This window comes from Episyrphus balteatus, chromosome 2, assembly GCF_945859705.1.
Source record: "Episyrphus balteatus chromosome 2, idEpiBalt1.1, whole genome shotgun sequence".
NCBI lineage: Eukaryota > Metazoa > Arthropoda > Insecta > Diptera > Syrphidae > Episyrphus > Episyrphus balteatus.
Window position 1 is genome coordinate 105,145,636 of NC_079135.1, and position 21,005 is coordinate 105,166,640.

The 21,005-nt window shown below is 27.7% G+C and overlaps 1 protein-coding gene across 2 annotated transcripts in view; it reads left to right on the forward strand.

The window, feature by feature from the left end:
- The window catches only part of LOC129911426 (furin-like protease 2), a 280,911-nt gene that overhangs the window by 145,615 nt on the left and 114,291 nt on the right, over positions 1–21,005 (forward strand). The window lies entirely within an intron of this gene.

Below are 21,005 nucleotides of genomic sequence, written 5' to 3' on the forward strand. Positions count from 1 at the left end.
AATTTACATACCCATTTGAATGGGAGCACACTCCCGGAAGTAATTGGATGTTGGGTAGTATCTAAAAAACCAAAGGATGTCACGTTTATTTCTTCTTCTTCTTGTTTTTCTTGTTCTTCTTCTTCTTCCTTCTAACAACTGAGATAGATAATAAAAGGATATGCATAAATACGGAACGGAAATGGGCTGGTCAAGAGATGACCTTCCTGATGAATAGACACACAATCATACACACACTCGATAGATATAAGGGCTGCAAATGAGGGTTTAGCCTATATAAAAGGATATAGAGACGATGATAGAGTAAAATAGGTCCTTTAATATTAGAATATACTAGTATGATGGTGGTTTTTGCAACAGGCAATTAGGATATGGCTTTCATTTCGATTGCGGAATGTCCCTAAGAAGATGTGTGTTTTTTTTTGTGTTTTTGGTTTTTCAAATTAGCCTTTAGATAGGATGTGATATTGCTAAAACCATAATAATAGCTAGGATTGAATGTTGATTTGAAATAAGTGGATAGTTATTTTTATTGATGTTTTTGAATAACATGTTAGGTATTCAAAATTATCATTTATACAGGTTTTTAAACTGAATCAGAAAATAAGTATGCCTCATCTTAAAACGTTGTCAATAATAGCGGAATAATATAGTTTCTGTTAAAATAAGATAGCTTTTAGAAGGACGTAGGGTACATTAATGTGGGTAAAAAAAAATCGAATTTCTTTTTTTTTGATTTTGTACTCCAAAAAATCGATTCCTAGACACCTCTAGAATATACACTACAAATATGAGCTCCGTATTTTGATTTTCCATTTTTACATTAAGCTTCTACTAAAAAAAAATAATGTTTTTATTAATTGACATTTTAGCAAAGTTTTTTACATAGGTATTCTTGTGGGAAACTGAACGCTCTACAAAAAAAAGGCTTGCTACACTTTTTCGTTTATCAAACCGTTTAATATATATTTGAGGTCCAAAAATCGAGACAAATTTTTTAAAAATCGTTTTTTGTTCTTAATTTTGTAACAAATTGAAAAATTATAATAATCAAACGCGCATGACATATTCTTGTAGGAAATAGATTGCTCCACAAAAAAGGTTTTGTTAACTTTTTTCATTACTATAACCATTTGAAAGATATTCGAATTCAAAGTTAAAAAAAATTATAAAAACATTTTTTACTTTTCAAAATTTTCTTATTTACTGAAAATTTATTATTATCAAGTTAGCAAGATATATCTATTCTTTAAGGGGGTCAAACGTTCTACAAAAAAGTCCTTGTCATCAAATTGATTGATTGCTTCACTTAGGAGCAAAAAAATGGAATCAAACTTTTGCGTTTTTTTAAAACGTTAATTGGCCAGGATGTAATTGACATACATGAATGTTAATTGCACCATTAAAAAGCTTGAAACAAAGGCTTTAAATCAAAACTAGGAACTTTAAAACCCGTTCACTTTATAAGGATCCAATCAACATAAATGAAGCATGTAAGCAAAAAAAGACTGAAACTGAAACAGAGAGTATCTGGAAAATTTAACATTTTAAAAAAATTAAGTGCAATTTATTGACAGATAACGTCAATAGTAACGGTAGGAAAAAAAAAACTGAAATTGAAGCAGAGAATATCAAGAAAATTTAACATTTAGAAAAAAATGAAGTGCAATTTATTGACAGATAGCTATGATACTATCGTATGCATTTTGAAGTTTTTACCAACAATTAAAAGTAAAAAATTCAAGCTTGTAAATGAGACCATAAAACTTGAAGAAACATTATTTTATCCATTGCAATTTTTGTTTTAAATAAAAATTATCTTTTTTGATTCCGTTTTTTTGCTCTTAAGTGTACTTCAATTTGTTACAAAATTATGAACAAAAATCGAATTTTTAGTGATTTTCTCGATTTTTGGACTTCAAATATCTATTAAACGGTTAGATGAACGAAAAAGTGTAGAAAGGCTTTTTTGTAGAGCGTTCAATTTCCTACAAGAATATGATTTGCTAAAAAGTCAATTAAGCTTGATGTACCTAAAAATGGAGAATTGCGAAGCGGAGGACCTTCCCATTAATATAAAGAGCTCATATTTAGTATGTATATTCTAGAGGTGTTAATCAATCGGTTTTTCGGAGTACAAAATAAAAAAAAAGAATTTTGATTTTTTTGACTTACCCTAAGTTACATTATTGAATTTTATTTAAAAATCGTTCTACCAACTATCTTACTTTTTTTCTGTTTAAGTCTAGTCAGCAGGCAGCGATTTCAATAGTTTAGTCAGTGCTCATGAGAATGAGAATACTAGCAAACTCAATCTAAAAAACTAAAATCTAAGTGAAAAAGGTGCTAAATTTATGAACTTTTGCCAAAAGGTTTCCTGATTAAGGGCGGACTAACAAAATGTCCCGGTTTTGTCCCAAAATTCAGTTTCTTAATCTTTTTTCGATAAAAAAAGTTCAAAAAAAGAAATGGTAAAATAAAAAAAAAAAAACAACAGCGGGTAGTAAATCCCCTAGAAGCTTACGATTTATGCAGAATTTTTTTTAAACATATATCGTTGAAAATGGGTGTAAGCTAATGTAAAAATTCACTAAAAAGTGTCTTCCCTAAGTGGCAAATGTCTATTAAGTCACCCAATATACCCAAAAAGTAAATCAAAAATTACTCTTCTATAAAAAAATTTTTGAAAGTGTAAGCAAGGGACATTTTGCAATCACCAACGTAATTTTTGTACGCCTATTTTATTCCGACATATTTAACCAGTTGCCTTGATTTTAATAAAATTTTATCCGGCAGCCCTAACTTGCAGTGATGCTGCTTGTATAAATCAATTCATATTGAGAATTTTGGATGATCAAAAACAACTTGCCTTGGTTGGTTGCTTGATGCTTGTTCAAACCCGGCTAGGATGTGGAAGTTTTTCAAGTTAATTGAACACAAAAAGACATATCACCTCTAAAAAGAACATTCCAAAAATCAATTCTTTATCTTTTAAGGCCAACTAAACCGAAAACAATATTATTTTTAGGTAAAAAGTCTGGTCGCTTATTTTCTCAACTTTGATGTAGACTTCGGTGAATATTATGAAATTTTATTCTCTCTAGAATAAGATATTTAAATCTGAAAAGTTTTTAAACCAAAATTCATGATCTTGTCTCTTGATGCTTTAGCTTAAGCCAACCTCACTTAAGGAAATTTATAAAAAAGCAAATAGCGCTTATTTTCGAAGAACCGAATTTTTGTCTAACCAATACCTATATACTAATGCCATAACTGATCTTCAGTGGAAATCAGTTCCATGACAGCTTTCTTCATACAAGCAATTAGTATAAGATTACTGTAACTTCAAAAAACTTTAATCGAAAAATCGGTAGGTATTTTGAAATACGACCACTCTTTGATCACAATAACTCTATTAAAATAAAAAAAAAACTGATAGCTGGTATCGAAAAAGTTGCTGTTGAACTTTTTTAAAAGAATATTATTAAATTAGTGTAATTTTTTGTTTTGTATTTGGATACTAAATAAAATATATAATGCACGATTTGGTCGTACGAATTCGATCTTATACCTACTAAAAATAACACGGTGTAACACTCAAAATATACGCGGGCGGAGACCTATCAGGTTTTGTAAAGCTAGTCGCACTGATTACGAAACGGTATTTGAAAATCCCCTAACACCCCCAAAATCTGGAGTTACGGGCAAAAAACGGTTTTTTGCACCTTCACCCATTGAAAAAATTCTAGCTTCGACAATTTTTTACCCATTTTCGATTTTTTTTACAGGGGCAGTTTCCTAAAAAAAAAATTATCAAAATAAAAAAAAAATATTAAAAAACAACGGCAACACTTACAGTAATAAATTATACCATTTCCGAAAGGAAAAATTGTACATTTGATTCTAATTTTTAAATCAATATAATATAACCAATAGTTTTTGAAATAATCGATTTCAAAAATAAAAATTGGCGAAAAAAATTTTCTTAAAACTCATTTATACTATTTTTGTCCAGACTGTGAATTTTAGTAAAAAAAATTACTCACACAGAAAACTGCCCCAATTGATTCCTTATCGAACAGTGAAAACTATATGTTTCTATGTCTTCTAGTTTTTGAGAAAATTGAAAAATAAAAACAAAAAATATTTTGAAAAAAGAAAAATCTGATAAAATAATTTTTCAATTTTCTCAAAAACTAGAAGACATAGAAACATATAGTTTTCACTGTTCGATAAGGAATCAATTGGGGCAGTTTTCTGTGTGAGTAATTTTTTTTTACTAAAATTCACAGTCTGGACAAAAATAGTATAAATGAGTTTTAACAAATTTTTTTTCGCCAATTTTTATTTTTGAAATCGATTATTTCAAAAACTATTGGTTATATTATATTGATTTAAAAATAAGAATCAAATGTACAATTTTTCCTTTCGGAAATGGTATAATTTATTACTGTAAGTGTTGCCGTTGTTTTTTAATATTTTTTTTTTATTTTAATAATTTTTTTTTTAGGAAACTGCCCCTGTAAAAAAAATCGAAAATGGGTAAAAAATTGTCGAAGCTAGAATTTTTTCAATGTGTGAAGGTCCAAAAAACCGTTTTTTGCCCGTAACATCAGATTTTGGGGGTGTTAGGGGATTTTCAAATACCGTTTCGTATTCAGTGCGACTAGCTCTACAAAACCTGATAGGTCTCCGCCCGCGTATATTTTGAAACCTCATTTTTGTAACACCGTGTAATAAGAATGTTAATGCAGCCAGTATTCATCGATTTATAAGACGATATCTCTTAACAAATATTATCGTTAGAACCGTTTCTTAAAAAAATATTTTTTTACATTAAAGAATTTCAAATCTTTTCCAAATAAAATTTGAAATGCCATTCAAAAGAAATAATTAATAGACACATAAAAAAGCGTTACAAAAAATTCAATTTTCAAAAAAGAAAAATAAATTTTTCAAAAAAAAAAATCCAAAATCATGCTTTTCGAAAATTTTTAATATTTTTAATTTCCAAATCACTTGAATGTATTTACATGCAAACTTTCAGAAATCAGAAATGTACGAATAGCTTCTATGATACCGTCAGTAACTACTCCAAAAATATTTATACTATATGAAAAGAAATGGTTTAGCAATTCGAATGGAATTTCATTTGGTATTTCTGTACGAACTATGCATATACTATAACTAATTATATAGCTTAACAAATTTCTTCTTCTTCTCGAGAAATTGTTTTTTTTTTTTTTTACAAAATAAGAAGAAATAATTTTTCAATATTTTAAAATTTTGATAATATGAAAAGTATTTTTATAAACTTTAATTGTTGAATTTTAAAATAATACCAAGTTTTAATAAAAGACAAGCTGTTTTAGTGCTGAAGAGTCTGTTCATTTAAATAGGAAGAATTTAACAAAAGACCCTTAACCTACAAAAAAAGTAAAATTTAATAATATTTCATTTACGTTCATATCAAAATGAAAATCACACTGTGATTTGTGATTAAACATACTTTTGAATAAAACCTAGAGTAAATTATATTGAAATCGAATACGTTTCTCAATAATTGTTTTACCTACTCTGACTTTTTACATACATACATTGTCTTGTCTTCTACTGATTCAAATTAAATTCTTTCTATTCAAACCTCTCTCTCTCTCTCTCTTAAAATGTAGGTACAAACTTTACTAAGCCAAAACTAATATAAATAAATTTTAAATTTCAAACTTCTTTGTTAAGGAAAAAGTTTTTTTGGAATTTCATTGAGAAAAGTTTAAAATTTGTGTTTTTATTCTTCAATTTATCCTGACCAACACATGTAGGAAGGAACTACGTATAAATTATATCTCTATGCATATAAAGGATTTATCGACAAAATAATAATTGCTCATATACATATGTACGTTTATACCCATATAATAAGTATGTTTTTGAAATATAAAGTTTTCTGGTTTTAAACTAGATGCATATAACAACAAATTAATTGAAATAAATCATATATATTTAAACCTAAGACAAAAAGCTAATATTTAAACGAATATTAATTTATTGTTTAAAAGGATACAGGAGGTATTAATAAACGAGAAAGTCTTGCTTGGTACTATGCAGAAACAAAATTAAAATTTGGAAAGTTTTGATTTTGTGTTATGATGAAAGCCTTATGTCATATTTAACTGGTGAATTTTAATTAAAATTTAGGAGCTAAATCATTAAAACAAGTTTTTTTTTAAATGCTTACCACAAAATCAGAATGAAATTGATTATTGTGAAAGTTCAAAAATAGAGATACAGTTTGTAAATTTTGTTGAAAAATTGTTTTTTTTTTCCTGAGAAGTACCTAATTTTTTTTAGGAAAAAGGAAACAGTTTTTTTTTTAACTAGGTTTTATTTTAGAGGATGAGACGCGCCGCACAGTGCAAAATATAAAAATCAATATAAAAACCACGTTAATATGAAAAAAATTAACTTTAAATTTAGTATTTTCATAAAAATTTCAAAGCGATAGAACAGAAAAAAAAAATATTTTAAAATTTAATCCAGCTAGTTTGGTGAATCCGACCACTGTGCACACATATGTTCCATCATAACTTCTAAACTATATACATTATCACAATTTGAAAAATTAAACTATCGTTCGAAGGTCCTAAATAATGCGCTTGTTATAGGTTGTTTAACATTACACAAAATTGAATTATAGCACCATCTAGTAGAGGCAAAAGTCATAAACTTATATAGCGTAAGGGGTACAATGGTTGGCACCCCCGATTTTTGTACCAATTATTGGCACCCTTCATTCAATAAAGCATTTCACAAAAACTACTATGCCCAGGAACAAAAATCATGTTTTTTTCATAAACTGTATTAATTCTATACAATTCTGCATTTTTATTTAGGTCTATTTCATTCTCAGTTCCTTTTAATTAGTAAAAAAGTAAAGCCGTTCTAAGATCATGTTAAAAGTGCAAAAAAATACAGTGTTCCCGCAAAGGACACTGAATTTGGTAACTGTCCGTTTTAGATTATTTTTTGAGTTTTTGGATGAAGATTTATTTCTTTTGGCTTAAAAATATAATAAATTAAATGTTTTTAATTGTTTTTTTTTTTTATATAAAAATATGTTCACATTAATTAAAAAGGGGTGTCAATAATTGGTCCCATATAAAGTAGTGGTTTTATTATTGGCAGGGATGTGCCAATAATGCGTGCTTTGGGACATAAATCGTTGGCACTGCCAATAATTGTACCTTTAAGACCGTGTATCCGTTATAAGTTTATGTTTGAAAAATGGGGAAAAAAGAGCGCAAAATTATAGATTTGCCAAAAACTCGTTATAGATGATTTGTACCTGATTTTCAAGACCCGTTTTTATTTTATTTTAATATCTCGTTCTTAACGGATATCTCCTATATAAAGTTTCCTAGATATTGCGATCTTCTCGAAAATGACTTAAACGATTTTGATTAAATTTGGCGTTCGCAATGTTTTAAAAAAAAATTTAACAAAAAAGCGTGTTTAGTTTTTCTCAAAAAAATTGTACAGCAGAAAAATTACGTTTCTCTTTTTTCCGAAAATGACATAATTTTTAGTTAAATTTAAACTTAAAAAAAGATTTAACATCCAAAAATTGTCTAAGATAAAGGTATGTAATTTAAAATGCTAACAATTGCTTTAAATGAAGATTTTTTATTATATTAAACTGTTTTTAACTAAACTTTGATAAAAAATATCATGAAAAACACTTGTATTTCTTTAAATTTTGAGGGTGCCAATAATTGTACCCTCGGGTGCCAATGATTGTACCTTTTGGGTAGCTTTTCCTATTTTAATATTTTAAAAATAGTCTTTGTTTTTTAAACATTTTTTTCTAATAAAACTAACTTTTAAAATTCCTCTCAAAAAATGCATAAAAGAAAAATAACAAAATCAAAAACAGTCTCTCAGCTGGATTTTCTGTCAATTTTGAGCCCTTTAAATTGGTTTTCCTGTTGTTTATATTTTTCATTAAGTTTTCCTAATAAGGCAACTTACAATACACTTCCAAATGAAATGTTTAATGATTAACTTCAAAGTTCATACTACACAGTTTTCACATGCCTTGCCATTTTACAGACATAAGTATATCCAATGCATTGTGCATTGTTTTCAATGTATAAAAGAGTCGAAAAGTTTAAATAACAAATCGATGTTTCGAAAAGAGTGGTAGACCTGTTAAGGTATGTGACTTTGTCTTGCATTTTCTGTTTATATATATGAAAGTATAGGTCCCTATATAAAGCCTGGTGCCACATCATGTCGAAGTCAAGAGCAGACTTTTCAAGTTATTATCGGAAACTTTTTGAATTTTATTTGCCACAATGTTCGTCTGTCAGAGTGATTTTCTATGTGCGGAACTGAAAGAGAGAAAGGGACAGACAGAAAAAAAAAAGAATAATACATTTTAACATTTTTCTCTTGTTCATTTTTGTTTTCAGTTCAGTTCGTTTTATTATTTTTTTTCATTTTTTTTCTGCAACTTGAGTTCCTTTTTAGTTTTTTTTTGTTTTTTTTTTTTTTGTTTTTGTTATTTGGACTCCAGGGTAGAGTAATGTAACGACAAGTGCATATAAAGTTGGTTTTTGTGCAAAAATGGTTCCATCTGCAATATATTTCAATAAATGCATATTTAAAATTTGTTTTGTGTGTGATATTCTGTAGTAGGTGTATGAAAAATGTTTATTTTACAGAAAAAATTGAACTAAAAAAAATATCAATTTGATCATTTTTCAGAATTCGATTGGATTGTTTTAAAAATGCTGACAAGCAGACATATAAATGACATTGAATTGTTCATTCTGACAAAAACAATTATTTTTAATAAATTTTTTAAATTGCTGGAAAGAATGACATAATTCAAAGGAATCTTGAACATATTCAATAACGATTTTGACATTGTCAGTTTATAGTTAAAAGGACCTGTCAAAAAATTCAAAAAATTATATTTGTTTTAAATCTTGCCAAACCTTTTTACATGAGGCAAAATTATATAGGTGTAGCTCAGGGCAATTAGTCAAAATATGGGCATGAAATCGCATTTTTCGCGGGACAAAATTTTTTTCATGGAATGTGTTCGGGTGGTTGTCCTTATCATAAAAGTCAATTTGTTGGGAAAATTGGAGGTTGGGAACAGCCGCCATCTTGGAAAAGAGATTGGTAGCGTTTTTATTGAATAGCTCCATTGTTATTCATTTTAACAGAAAATGACAAAGGTAGGACTTATTAACAATAAAATTATCTAAACAATGATATACAAAACAATTCCGTGAGTTGATTAAATAAAATTTTATAGTTGGTCAAAGTGCGGGTTTGTATCGCAAGGTTGGGACAAAATGACATTTTTTCATATATCTGACGAACTTTTGATTTGTTTGGATAATTCTTCAAGAATGAATTATAGTACTTATAATTACCTATAAAATGAGCCCACAATCGTTATTGTCACCATCGTATTGTAGAAGTAATCTAACTCCGAAACTCTCCATGTACTAGTCAAAAGTGAGAAAAAAGCTAGTTTTTTGCTAGTAGGCCGAGAAAATTTTGGGAGTAGAGGTATAACCAAAATATAAGTACGCAGTTTTGCTGCCATACTCGTGTTAATGTCGATTTCAAAGGTCTGACAACTCTAATTTTGGGCTTTATACGGGTTTTGGGGGGTTAAATAACGTAAGTTTTCCAGTTAACGTGAATGGGCTAAATTTATACTATTTGAAATTATAAATATACAAGCTGATTCCCTATTATTTTTCCTAAATCTAGACACCCCAATCTTGAGGATGTGACCAATAGAACTCAAGATATAAGCCGTTTATACGATTATGTTTTAGAGGCTTTTTTGTTTCGATTTTTGTTTGTTTATTTGAATTGAAAAGCCTGATATGGTTAGTTAAAAAAGCTTATATCGTGAGTTCTATTAACCCCATAGCCGAGATTAAGGTGTCCAGATTTAGGAAAAATAATAGAGCATCAGCTTTTATATTTATAATTTCAAATAGTATAAATTTAGCCCATTCACGTTAGCTGGAAAACTTACGTTATTTAACCCCCCAAAAACCGTATAAAGCCCAAAATTAGAGTTGTCAGACCTTTGAAATCGACATTAACACGAGTATGGCAGCAAAACTGCGTACTTATATTTTGGTTATACCTCTACTCCCAAAATTTTCTCGGCCTACTAGCAAAAAACTAGCTTTTTTCTCACTTTTGACTAGTACATGGAGAGTTTCGGAGTTAGATTACTTCTACAATACGATGGTTACAATAACAATTGTGGGCTCATTTTATAGGTAATTATAAGTACTATAATTCATTCTTGAAGAATTATCCAAACAAATCAAAAGTTCGTCAGATATATGAAAAAATGTCATTTTGTCCCAACCTTGCGATACAAACCCGCACTTTGACCAACTATAAAATTTTATTTAATCAACTCACGGAATTGTTTTGTATATCATTGTTTAGATAATTTTATTGTTAATAAGTCCTACCTTTGTCATTTTCTGTTAAAATGAATAACAATGGAGCTATTCAATAAAAACGCTACCAATCTCTTTTCCAAGATGGCGGCTGTTCCCAACCTCCAATTTTCCCAACAAATTGACTTTTATGATAAGGACAACCACCCGAACACATTCCATGAAAAAAATTTTGTCCCGCGAAAAATGCGATTTAAATTACTAATTTCCCTGGGCTAGTGTACAAATATGAATTAATTTTTTTGATCATTAACCAATCTAAATAAAAAAAAAATCGTAAAGAGGGGGGGGGGGGGGATTTAAAGACCCCTCTCTCATTTTTTTTTTTTCTAAGCGCTCTAGCTTTTTGTTGCATTTTATGGAGATCAACCTGTATATATTACATTGAGTTGGGTCACTGTGGCGTATGCGTACTATTTTTTTGTATGGAAACTTTGTCAATAGAAAATTTCCATCACCGTGTAACGATTCTTATTAATTTATTTTTTAAAATCATTTCCGTCATACACGATACAAAACTGACTGGGTTGCCACTGATATCTGAGGTCAACTCCAAAGGGTGTTTTTTTTTTAAGGGTTGAGTTATGTGTGAGAAAGGTATCATAACAGGTAACATACATTTTCTTAATTTTTTAAATTCGGTGAAAACGTTTCTTTTGTAATACGACCTAAGAATCTGAAGAGTCTATAGAATTATATTAAGTGAGAGGGTGTTTTTTTTTTAAGAAATGGTGAAATTCAGAATAAGTACCATAAAAACTAGAACAAAATGGTATCCCAATAAAAATTGGTAGAAATTTTTAATTTATAAAACTTACCAAAAATCTTAGCAGTCTATAAAAATATTTTAGGTGAAAAGGTGTTTTTTATTTTTGGGAAATAATTAAAATCCGCCAGAAGTCAGATAAAATCAATGGTATAAAAGGTAGCCTTACGATTTTGATTAAAAATGTTGTTTTTGACATGAGAATCAGGAACAAAATTAGTCTACACATTTTTTTTCTTGTTAAAGGCTATTTTTTTATGTGTAAAGAAAATGTGTGTTTATTAGAAAAACTGGAGTAATTTTTAATACTTTTTGGTTACATGTGTGGATTAGAATCAAAACCCATTTTATCCACTTTCAGAGATTTCGAGTAAATCGAGAAAAACAAAATTAGAAAATCAAAAAATGTATGGATTTTGCTATTTTCTACATATTTTGTGGTCTGATATCTTAGCCATAAAATACAATTTGGGATTCAAATTTGGCCCACGTATGCATTTGAATAATAAGAACAAAACCTCATACCTAAGTCATTTTTTTTGAAAAGTGGATATAATGGGTTTTGATTCTGATCCACACACATATAGGGGTACACCAGAAATGAATCGTTTATTTCAGAAACAGCATAAGTCCACTTTTTCCAAAAAATTTTTTTTTGGAGATTTCTCATTTATGTATAGTTATTCATCTTCTGAAAAAAAATTAAGTATGTCAGACCCCCCAAAATACGAAAACTGAAAGAAAAGGGTTCAAAATATATGGAAAATTTTCACCCGGTGACAACATTTTTGACTGTTAAATACATGACTTTTTACTTTATTTGACTTTATTTTGGCAGCAATCTTGACACACACCCCCTTTTGTTATATATCTATAAAAAGGTAAAGAATTACTCTATCTATATCTATTAAATTCATTAAAATTGTACTCAGGATTCAAAAGTTATAGCCAGATTTCTGGTGGTGGCAGCATTTTTAACTCTTGAATAATATGACATTTTACCAGTTTTTAAATTTTTTGGCAAACATCATGACATGCAAGCCTTTAAGTTTTACATCTTTAAAAAGGTAAAGATTTACTCTATCTACTGCTATTTAATTTATTAAAATCGAAAGTAGGGTTCAAAAACTATTGCTAAATAAAAACAAAAGTTTTACCACAAAAATTTCGTTTATTTCAGAAACGACATAACTCCACCGACTTTAAAGGCTTAAAAACCCGCAAAGACCTAAAAAAAAGTTTATATTTTAAAGGTTTCTAAATGCATCTTAGGCTAGATTATAACTCGGCGTACTCTAAATTTGAAGTATTGTGGAATTTTAAGTAAAACACAGTTTTTTGTTGCTCCTGAAAAGTTTATACTCATGGACTTATGTCGTTTCTGAAATAAACGATTCAAATGTATTAATATTTAATACATGACAAATATTATAATTTTTAGTTAATAAAAAATTAAATTTGGTATAAAATTAAATTAAATACCAAATGTATTCAATTTCAAGTATTGAATATTCAAATTTAATCTTTTTATATTAATTTCTAATAAGAGATTTTTATTAAAAGATAATACAAAAATATTTCAATTCAATACCAAATGTATTGAAAGTTAATAAAATGTAATATTTTTCTATTTTATCTCTTTCACAAACTGTGGCATGTAAAATCTTATTGCCGATCAAAATTCATCTGAAGTTTCAAATTAGTACAAATTTACAATAATTTTTTATTTTAATTTTTTTTTTTATAGGTACCTTAAACAATGAAATATTTTCTTTTTTTTTAAATCGGTGCTGCTGTCATTTGATTATAATTTATAATATAATATTATTGTATTACAATTTAATACTTTTTATATTAGTTTTTAATAAATAAGTATTTTATTTTAATACAATAATTAAAATGTAATACAATTGTATTAAAAAATAATACGATATATTAAAATTGAGAACAAAAATATTAAAATCTAATCAATACAATGTTAGAATTTAACCCACGGAGGTTATTTTCTAATCCTTTTTGTATACAAGTAGTAAACTTAATACTTAAATATTTAAATTTAATACAAAAAAGATTAAAAATAATTTTAATATTTTGGAAGTATTAAAATGTACTATTTTTTGTATTGAAAATTGCTTGAATACAAGAGCTGTATTAAAAAATACTCCAGAATTTTTAACCGTGTAATAGTATTATCCTATTGTAATTCAGCGATTACATTACTTTTGAGATTGGCAATAATAATCTAAAGTGTTGTTAAGAATATCATGGTTAAAAGGGTGTTTTTTTGAGTGAAAACAAAATTGATACATATTTTTTTTTTAACTCTACATTTGGGATATAAAGCAGGAATACAGAGTTTTTATAAAAAAAATTTAGGTGACAGGATGTTTTTTTTCTAAGAGGCAGTAAAATCTGTGATTGGTAGCAAAAAGCCAATGATTCGACTTTTAAGAACTTAAGTATAAATAAATTACAGATTTTTCTGCCTCTTCCAAAAAAACACCCTTCGACAACATTTTTTTTTTGTAGACTTTTTTGGCAAACTTTTTGCCAAGTTTCATGAGTGTAACAATTTTTTTGTTAAATGCCTATTTTACCTGTACTAATAATTAATTTTAAATTTCGTATCTTTGTTCAAATAATTTTATTAGTTATTAAATTTGCAGTTATTTCCCTAAGCCAACGCTCCCACAATTCGGTATTGAATTTTTTTCACTATGCACCATCGCTTTCATCGAAGCAGTTATTAAAAAAAAATAGCAAAGTAATCAAAAGTAAAAACTACAATACTTATTTTTACTATGAAATATTACCAACTTGGTCCAACGACCTTTTTTTTCAAAAAAAAAAAAAAAAAAATATCCATATTTCCCTTGATACATTCGTATACCGTATCGGTATAGTAATAATATCCTTGTATACACCTACGACGAATCATAACGAGTCCAGATCCTGAGGGATTGATGGAAATCATAAGTTTATTGGTAACTTATCAACACAGCCAAAGAGGACTTTGTTCCATTCTTGTTTCAGAGCAAAGAATATTCTTCCTACACACACTCTCCTGCCTGCCGGAGAGTGATCAATCGTATCGTATTAGTTACAATGATGACGACTCTGACTGTGACGAGGTTTTTGCTTGCGGAACCGTATGAAATGTTGTTTCTGATTTGTGTTTTTCTTTTGTTATTACTTTATACCAGGATTTTGATACACTTTCTGACAGAGTTGAGTTATAGGTAGAAGTTGTAGTAGTAGGTATATATTCATGTCACACAAGGGAATTTTAAAGTGAAAGATATTATACTTTCTCGTAGGTATACAGTAGTCGTTCGAGAGTTGTATTGTAACAATAGATGAAGTTGGAAATGTTAGAAAATAATATTTTTCTTTTCATATTTTTCACTTTAGATGATGAAAAATATAAGAAATAACAATGCAAAAAATAATGTTGTATAGATGGTGGCTTAGTAGTAGTTCAATAAACTTTGAATTGCTTTTTGTATTTACTTGTAAAGTCAATGGATATCGCAGGATATCAGAGAATTCATTGGAGATTATAGAGTTAGAAGTTAAATAAAATACTGTTTTCTATTTGACAGATTCTAATATATTTTTCAATTGAATAAAATAAAGTATAAGTTGGAAGTACCTTGCAACATCATATTATGAACACAGAGTTAAAGTTTCTTGCAACATACAAGTTTTCATATAAGCTTTGAAAATATAATATAAATACATATAATAATCATTGTTATCAAAAAAACAGAACCGATTTCCATGGATCAAAACTGGGTTTTATGGTTTTTCTCATAGTTGCTATAGCAATAACGGGACGAAATTGAAATGGGACCACACTGCAGGCACCAGCTTTCCAATACAAAAAGAATTATCAAAATTGGTTCACTTAGTGCAAAGTTATGAGGTAACAAACATAAAAAAAAAAGTCGGTGAAAACAAATCCATTTTTTGTTTAAAGTGGAAAAACAAGAACAAAAAAAAATGTCTCACATCTATATAATCTAAACAAAATTTGTTCTGACATTCCATTAGTTTTTGAAAAGAAATAAAATTATTTTTTTTTAATTTTGCATTTTCATATGAAGAGTATTGATTTAATACACAAATCTAACAAAAAAAATGGACTCAGATCCTAATTTTGAAAAAAAAATGCACGATTAGGTTGTACGCACTTGATCTTGTAGTTTAAAGTACTTTTATTTTAGAAAGGTACACATTGAAAAACAAAAGGTAAAAAAAGTTATAAGTTTTTTATCATTTTTGCAAATCTTTTTAAATTTGGAAACGTTTTTAAACATTTTTTTTTTTTTTTTTGAATAAAATGGAAAAGAAATCAAATCGCATATATTTCATTTGGAAGTTGAAATGAAATCGTTAACAAAAAAAAGTTTAGATAAGAATTAAACATAACATTACCATGATAGAGCATGCAAAAAAGTGGGTGCCACAAGCCCAGACCCTATGACAGTCCTCTAAAAAGAGCTTTTTGGAATAAATTTTTTTTTTTGAAAAAAAAAAAAAACGGTATCTGTCATACAACAATTTCGAAAAACCACTCCAATTAAAAAAAAATTCAAAAATTTTGTCTTTCAATGAAAAAACCTTTTTTCCTGAAGATCTTTATTCTCTCAAACGACTTATTCAATTTCAACGATTTTTTTAATAAAAAAAAAACATTCATATTTTTTTATTTAAACAAAAAATTGAATTTAAAAAAAAAATTGAATTTTTTGTTTTGAAAAATCAAATTTTTGAAATTTTTATTTCAATAATGATGATCAACAAGAGGTTCAAAGAGCCATTCTTTTATTTACAATTTTTTTCAAGAAATTATTTAAAAAAAATAAGTTTTTTTAAAAACGGAAATTATGTGGGCGTGTATCCGAAAAAATAAAATAGAATTTTTGTGTCCCTCATAAGTTTTTCCTTGATCATATTAATTCAAAAAATTTCTTTGTCAAATAAGTTACCTAGTTTTCGCCAGGTAACGCTAAAAGCATTTTTGAAATTTAAATTTTCCACAAAGTACCTAACGGCTTATTCGCTATTGCAAAACAAACATATTAAAAATTTAAAAAAAAAATATCCAGCGTTACTTCTTAAAATAGGTATGTTTTGAAAAAGTTTTCAAAATATTTCAAAAATCGATGCCGTAGTTTTGAAGTTATGACAAAAACCGTCTTTGAGACTTTAGTTTTGGAACAAACGCTTTAAAGTTTTGAACGCTGATGTAAAAAGATTTCTCAAGAACTTTTCGTCAGAAAATAGAATGAAATAGTTAAAACTTGGAAAACTTATTTGTCTTAAAAAAATTTGCACGTAAATTTTTAGAATTTTTGACGTGATAACGTCTTATAAATCGATGAACCATGGCAGCCACCACAAAAAAGTGACGCCATTTTCTAACGTTACACTCTCGTACTTTCGCAGTGGGGCAAAAAATTTAAATTCAGAATTAAAAATAAACTATTAGAGATACAAAAATCATCTATAGCTTATTTGAAAGATAATAACCTTAAGCTTAATCCAAATGAAGGATTTTTAAAAATTCCGTCATTTAATAGGGTAAACAGGGGTAAAACGGAAAGATGAAATTTGGGCTAAAATCTAAACGCGAAGTTGTAGAGAATTGATTTTTCTTGCTATAGATAGATGAGACTAATTTAAGAATAACTGCATTTAAAAAAAAAACTCTAAACAATTTTGAAACTAAGCTATAACGTTTTGTTTAAACGTTGCACACGTTTTAGGGCTTTGACAATTCTAACTACAAGCTACACAATGTTAAATCAAGAAACTTACGAAAACACTCAAAACACCAGTGGAGATCTGTTGCCCCATGAACAGTCACCAGTGTGGAAAGTACCGTAATCTCAGCCTGGAAATTCGACATTGTTGACTTTAAAAAATTCTAACTTTTCTTGTAGGCAACTTGGAAATAAGATTGAACCGTCATGTGGAAGGTGAAACAATAAGCTTTCACGTGATATTTATAGGTTGTCATTGAAAAAAATTGATTTTATAGCATGAGAACATAAAAATAAATGTTTTTTATGCTTTTTTTGATGAAAATACATGGAGTTCTAAAAATTCTAGCTCTTTTTGTAGATGTCTTTTAGACCTGATATATATATATATATTTTGAGCTAAGACAATAAGCTTTCAGATTTTATAGGTTGTTAGGGAAAAAATGGAATCAAGACGTGAGAAGATAAAAATTCATGTTTTCTTTGCTTTTTTTGATGAAAATGATTGTTTTCAATAAATTATTTTTATACTCTTTGCGCATTATAAAAATTGAAAAATAAAAGAAGAAATACTTGGCTTTTTAATTGCATAATTTTTTTTGTAAGCTTTTAAAATAAAAAAATAGTTTAATGAGAAAATAAAAAAAGGTATTTTTTTTAGCTTTTTCTTGTAAATTATGATTGTTTGAAAAAGTAAACTCTTCAATTGACTCATTTTAAACAAAACCACACATCCTGTTTTCTGACGACGTTATCACGTAAAATCATCGTCCGTAAACCGGCTTTACAGACAACCTCTTTTTTTATGTTATTACACAGGAACTTTTTTATGACATTGCCGTTTTTTGTAGTATATTCTTTAAATCACTCAAATAAACTAATCAAATAATTTTAATTTGAAACTATTCAATACTAAAGCAAACCATTTTGTGTTTTCGAGACTCGAATAACCCTAAAATAAATGTTTAAAAAACGATTGTCTTCCATATATTTAGATTCGATTTCGAAATACCTCCGTTCAGTGATTCTAAAACCAAGGGCCTATTGCATTAAAATTATGTATCAGTCGTATAATTTAGAGATTCACAAATAATATTTTCCACTTCTTCATAAGAAACTTTTGTTAAATTATTATATTGGAACCTGATTTAATGCCAATGCAATAAAGGATCCTGGATATTTATAAAGAATTGTGGAAAAAAATCGATTGGATACTAAAAATGTCTATAAAATTTTGAATACCAAAAAATTAATCGAAATCATGGGATATTTTACTCCAATTTTATATAAAAAAGCAAAATGCACCTCTTATATTTTAAAATTTCGCTTGTTTCAGTTTTGACAAAATTAATTTTTCTTAAGTTCGTCATTTTATTAAGATTTTCAAAGAAACTGTTCATCGATTATCCTTACTTCTATTCATCTTTTATACCTACAATATCAATATTTTTTACTAAACACCCTTGAGGCATTTCATATTTCTTCAACTTAACTTATTAAATTTAAACTTCTTTAATTTCGATCCATCAATTTTTAATGACAACGTCAATGCCCTTAGGTAAGGATGTATACATTTTACTCAATTTCTAGCCCATTATTATTAATACCTCACTCTCATACAGCCTTTTTGTTTAACCAGTAGTTGAAGTATTTGGTAGATATTGAAATAATTCATCTTTCAAAATTAAATTTGTTTTTGGACAAAATAGTTGAAAACAAAAAATTTGGCGCCCAAGTCAAGATCTATACAATACACCTTTACCTCCTAACCTTTATATCAGTTTAAAGTTAAAAGTGTTTTACGAAAAGTTATTCTCTTCCTTGTATATTCAATTCATTCATTCATTCCCTACCTCGGGCTCAAAAGCTTTACCTTTTGAAATTTTCCCGCACACTCTTTCCTATTATTTCCTCAACTATTTTATTAAATCTCCAAAGCAATTTATTTGTTCTTGGCTTCAATCAAGGTATGTTTACCAGTTTCTCTACGCAGCATTCTTATATATATTTTTCCATTACAGAAATATTCCTTTAGATGGAAAAAGATTCTGGTTTTTTTTTGTTTCTAGCTGATACAATGGTTGAACATGGCATAAGGGGCGAATTGAAGTACTTTAGACAAAAAAAAAAAACAAAAAATACCCACGTTTCATTAAAGTGTTCGCGCTTAGGATGTTTATTGGAAAATTTTGTTCCATTTGGGAAATCAGTTGAATAACTTTTCGACGGATTTTTTTGTGTGTGTTTTTTTTTTTTATTTTTTCATTCTATTTTATTGATCCTTTTTTTTTTCTCTATCTCTATTTGACAGTTCGATTTTGTTTTTTTTTTTTTTTTGTTGGAATTCGAGAGAACTGTCATTTAATATTAAACGAAACAAAAAAAAAAAAAAAATTATATTAAAGTTAAAAAAAAAACAAAAAAAAACTAGAAAGGACGAATGTTCAATTCGATAGAAATAAATTGGATTGGATATTTTTGCTTTCGAGAGTCCGAGATTATCTATTTCGGAATGCATTCGAAAAACTAACAGAAAAATAAATTATTTTTTTTTTTTTTTTATATATTTTATTTAGTTTTTGTCTATATTCGATTGTCAAACCTAATACAAGTAGGTTAGGTATATTTGGACAAATATACCCATGGCACATTGTTAGGATTTAAAACAAATAAAAACAACATCATGTGTAGACTTTTTTTTTTTGAATAGAAAGGTTTGGAAAAATTTTTGCTAACAAGTTTTTATTTGACCAGAGGCATTGATATCACATCGTCTAATCTGCTTAAGGAAAAAAAAAATGTATAATTCAGACTAAGATAAATATCAAAAATGACATTTTTGTGCGCAAATAGGTTCTATATATGCATTTTTGAAAAATTGAAACATTTTAATGAGATAAAGCTATTTTAATGACGTTTTGTCAATTATATAGTATCCACATAAAAATGTATCTACTTTGCAAAAAAGAGGACTGTTTGTTCTCTAATTATGTGTTGAAGTAAATTTTTTTGGGAGTCCTTAAAATCATTAAAACCATTTTTTTATTCAAAATTTAACATCAGCACCCTAGCCAAAAAAAATTATTAAAATATTCAAGTTATTAAGCAAGCATAAGCACCAAATTTCAAAACCCACTTCTAATCTTTAAGTTTATATTTTTTTTAAATTTAAAAAATACAATAGAAAAAAAGATATTTAAAGGACATTTTATTGTGAAAAGTAAAAAAAAATTATTTACGATTGTTTTTCTTTTTCGAATGTATTTCAAAGGCCTTAATTGTTTCTCGAGGGTGGATTTTATATGCCAAATGGTGCGTACCTACATCAAACAACAAGATGTTTATATTTGTACTGTCTGACGACTTGAAAAGAAAAATGTATAAAAAAAAAACATTTAAATCATAATACAGTTCAGATATAAATTCAGGAAAGAGAAAGAGTGATTGTCTATACAAAAATGACCCAACAACAACAAAACAGAAAAATCAAGACAAAGAAACAGTCGGCGGCGTAATGGCCTTGGGTAGATATTTCAATTGCAACATTTATACTATCATCATCATCATTTTCGGTGAAATACTTTGTCAAAAAATAAAAGAAAAACATAAAAAAGCAAAAAAAAACTCAAGAAAATAAATTTTACTTCTTGGGTAAAGTAATGGTGGCAAAATTGTTGAAAGATAATACTTCGACGACAACGCTTATCGTAATGGTCGATTATTATATACAATACCTTCAAAGGGCAAAATCCTTTTGGGCAAACCATCATGATATTTTTTAGTATTTCTACTTTTTGAACAAATTAAATTAAATATTTCAATCCCATCTTTCTTCTTTACTTCTTGTGAAAGTGAAATTAAATTACAAAAGAAAAAAAGGACGAATTATACTTTAAAACAAAACAAGAAAAAATATTGATATGAAAAATACGACTTGAAAGACCGAAGACATGACGCGACGGATAT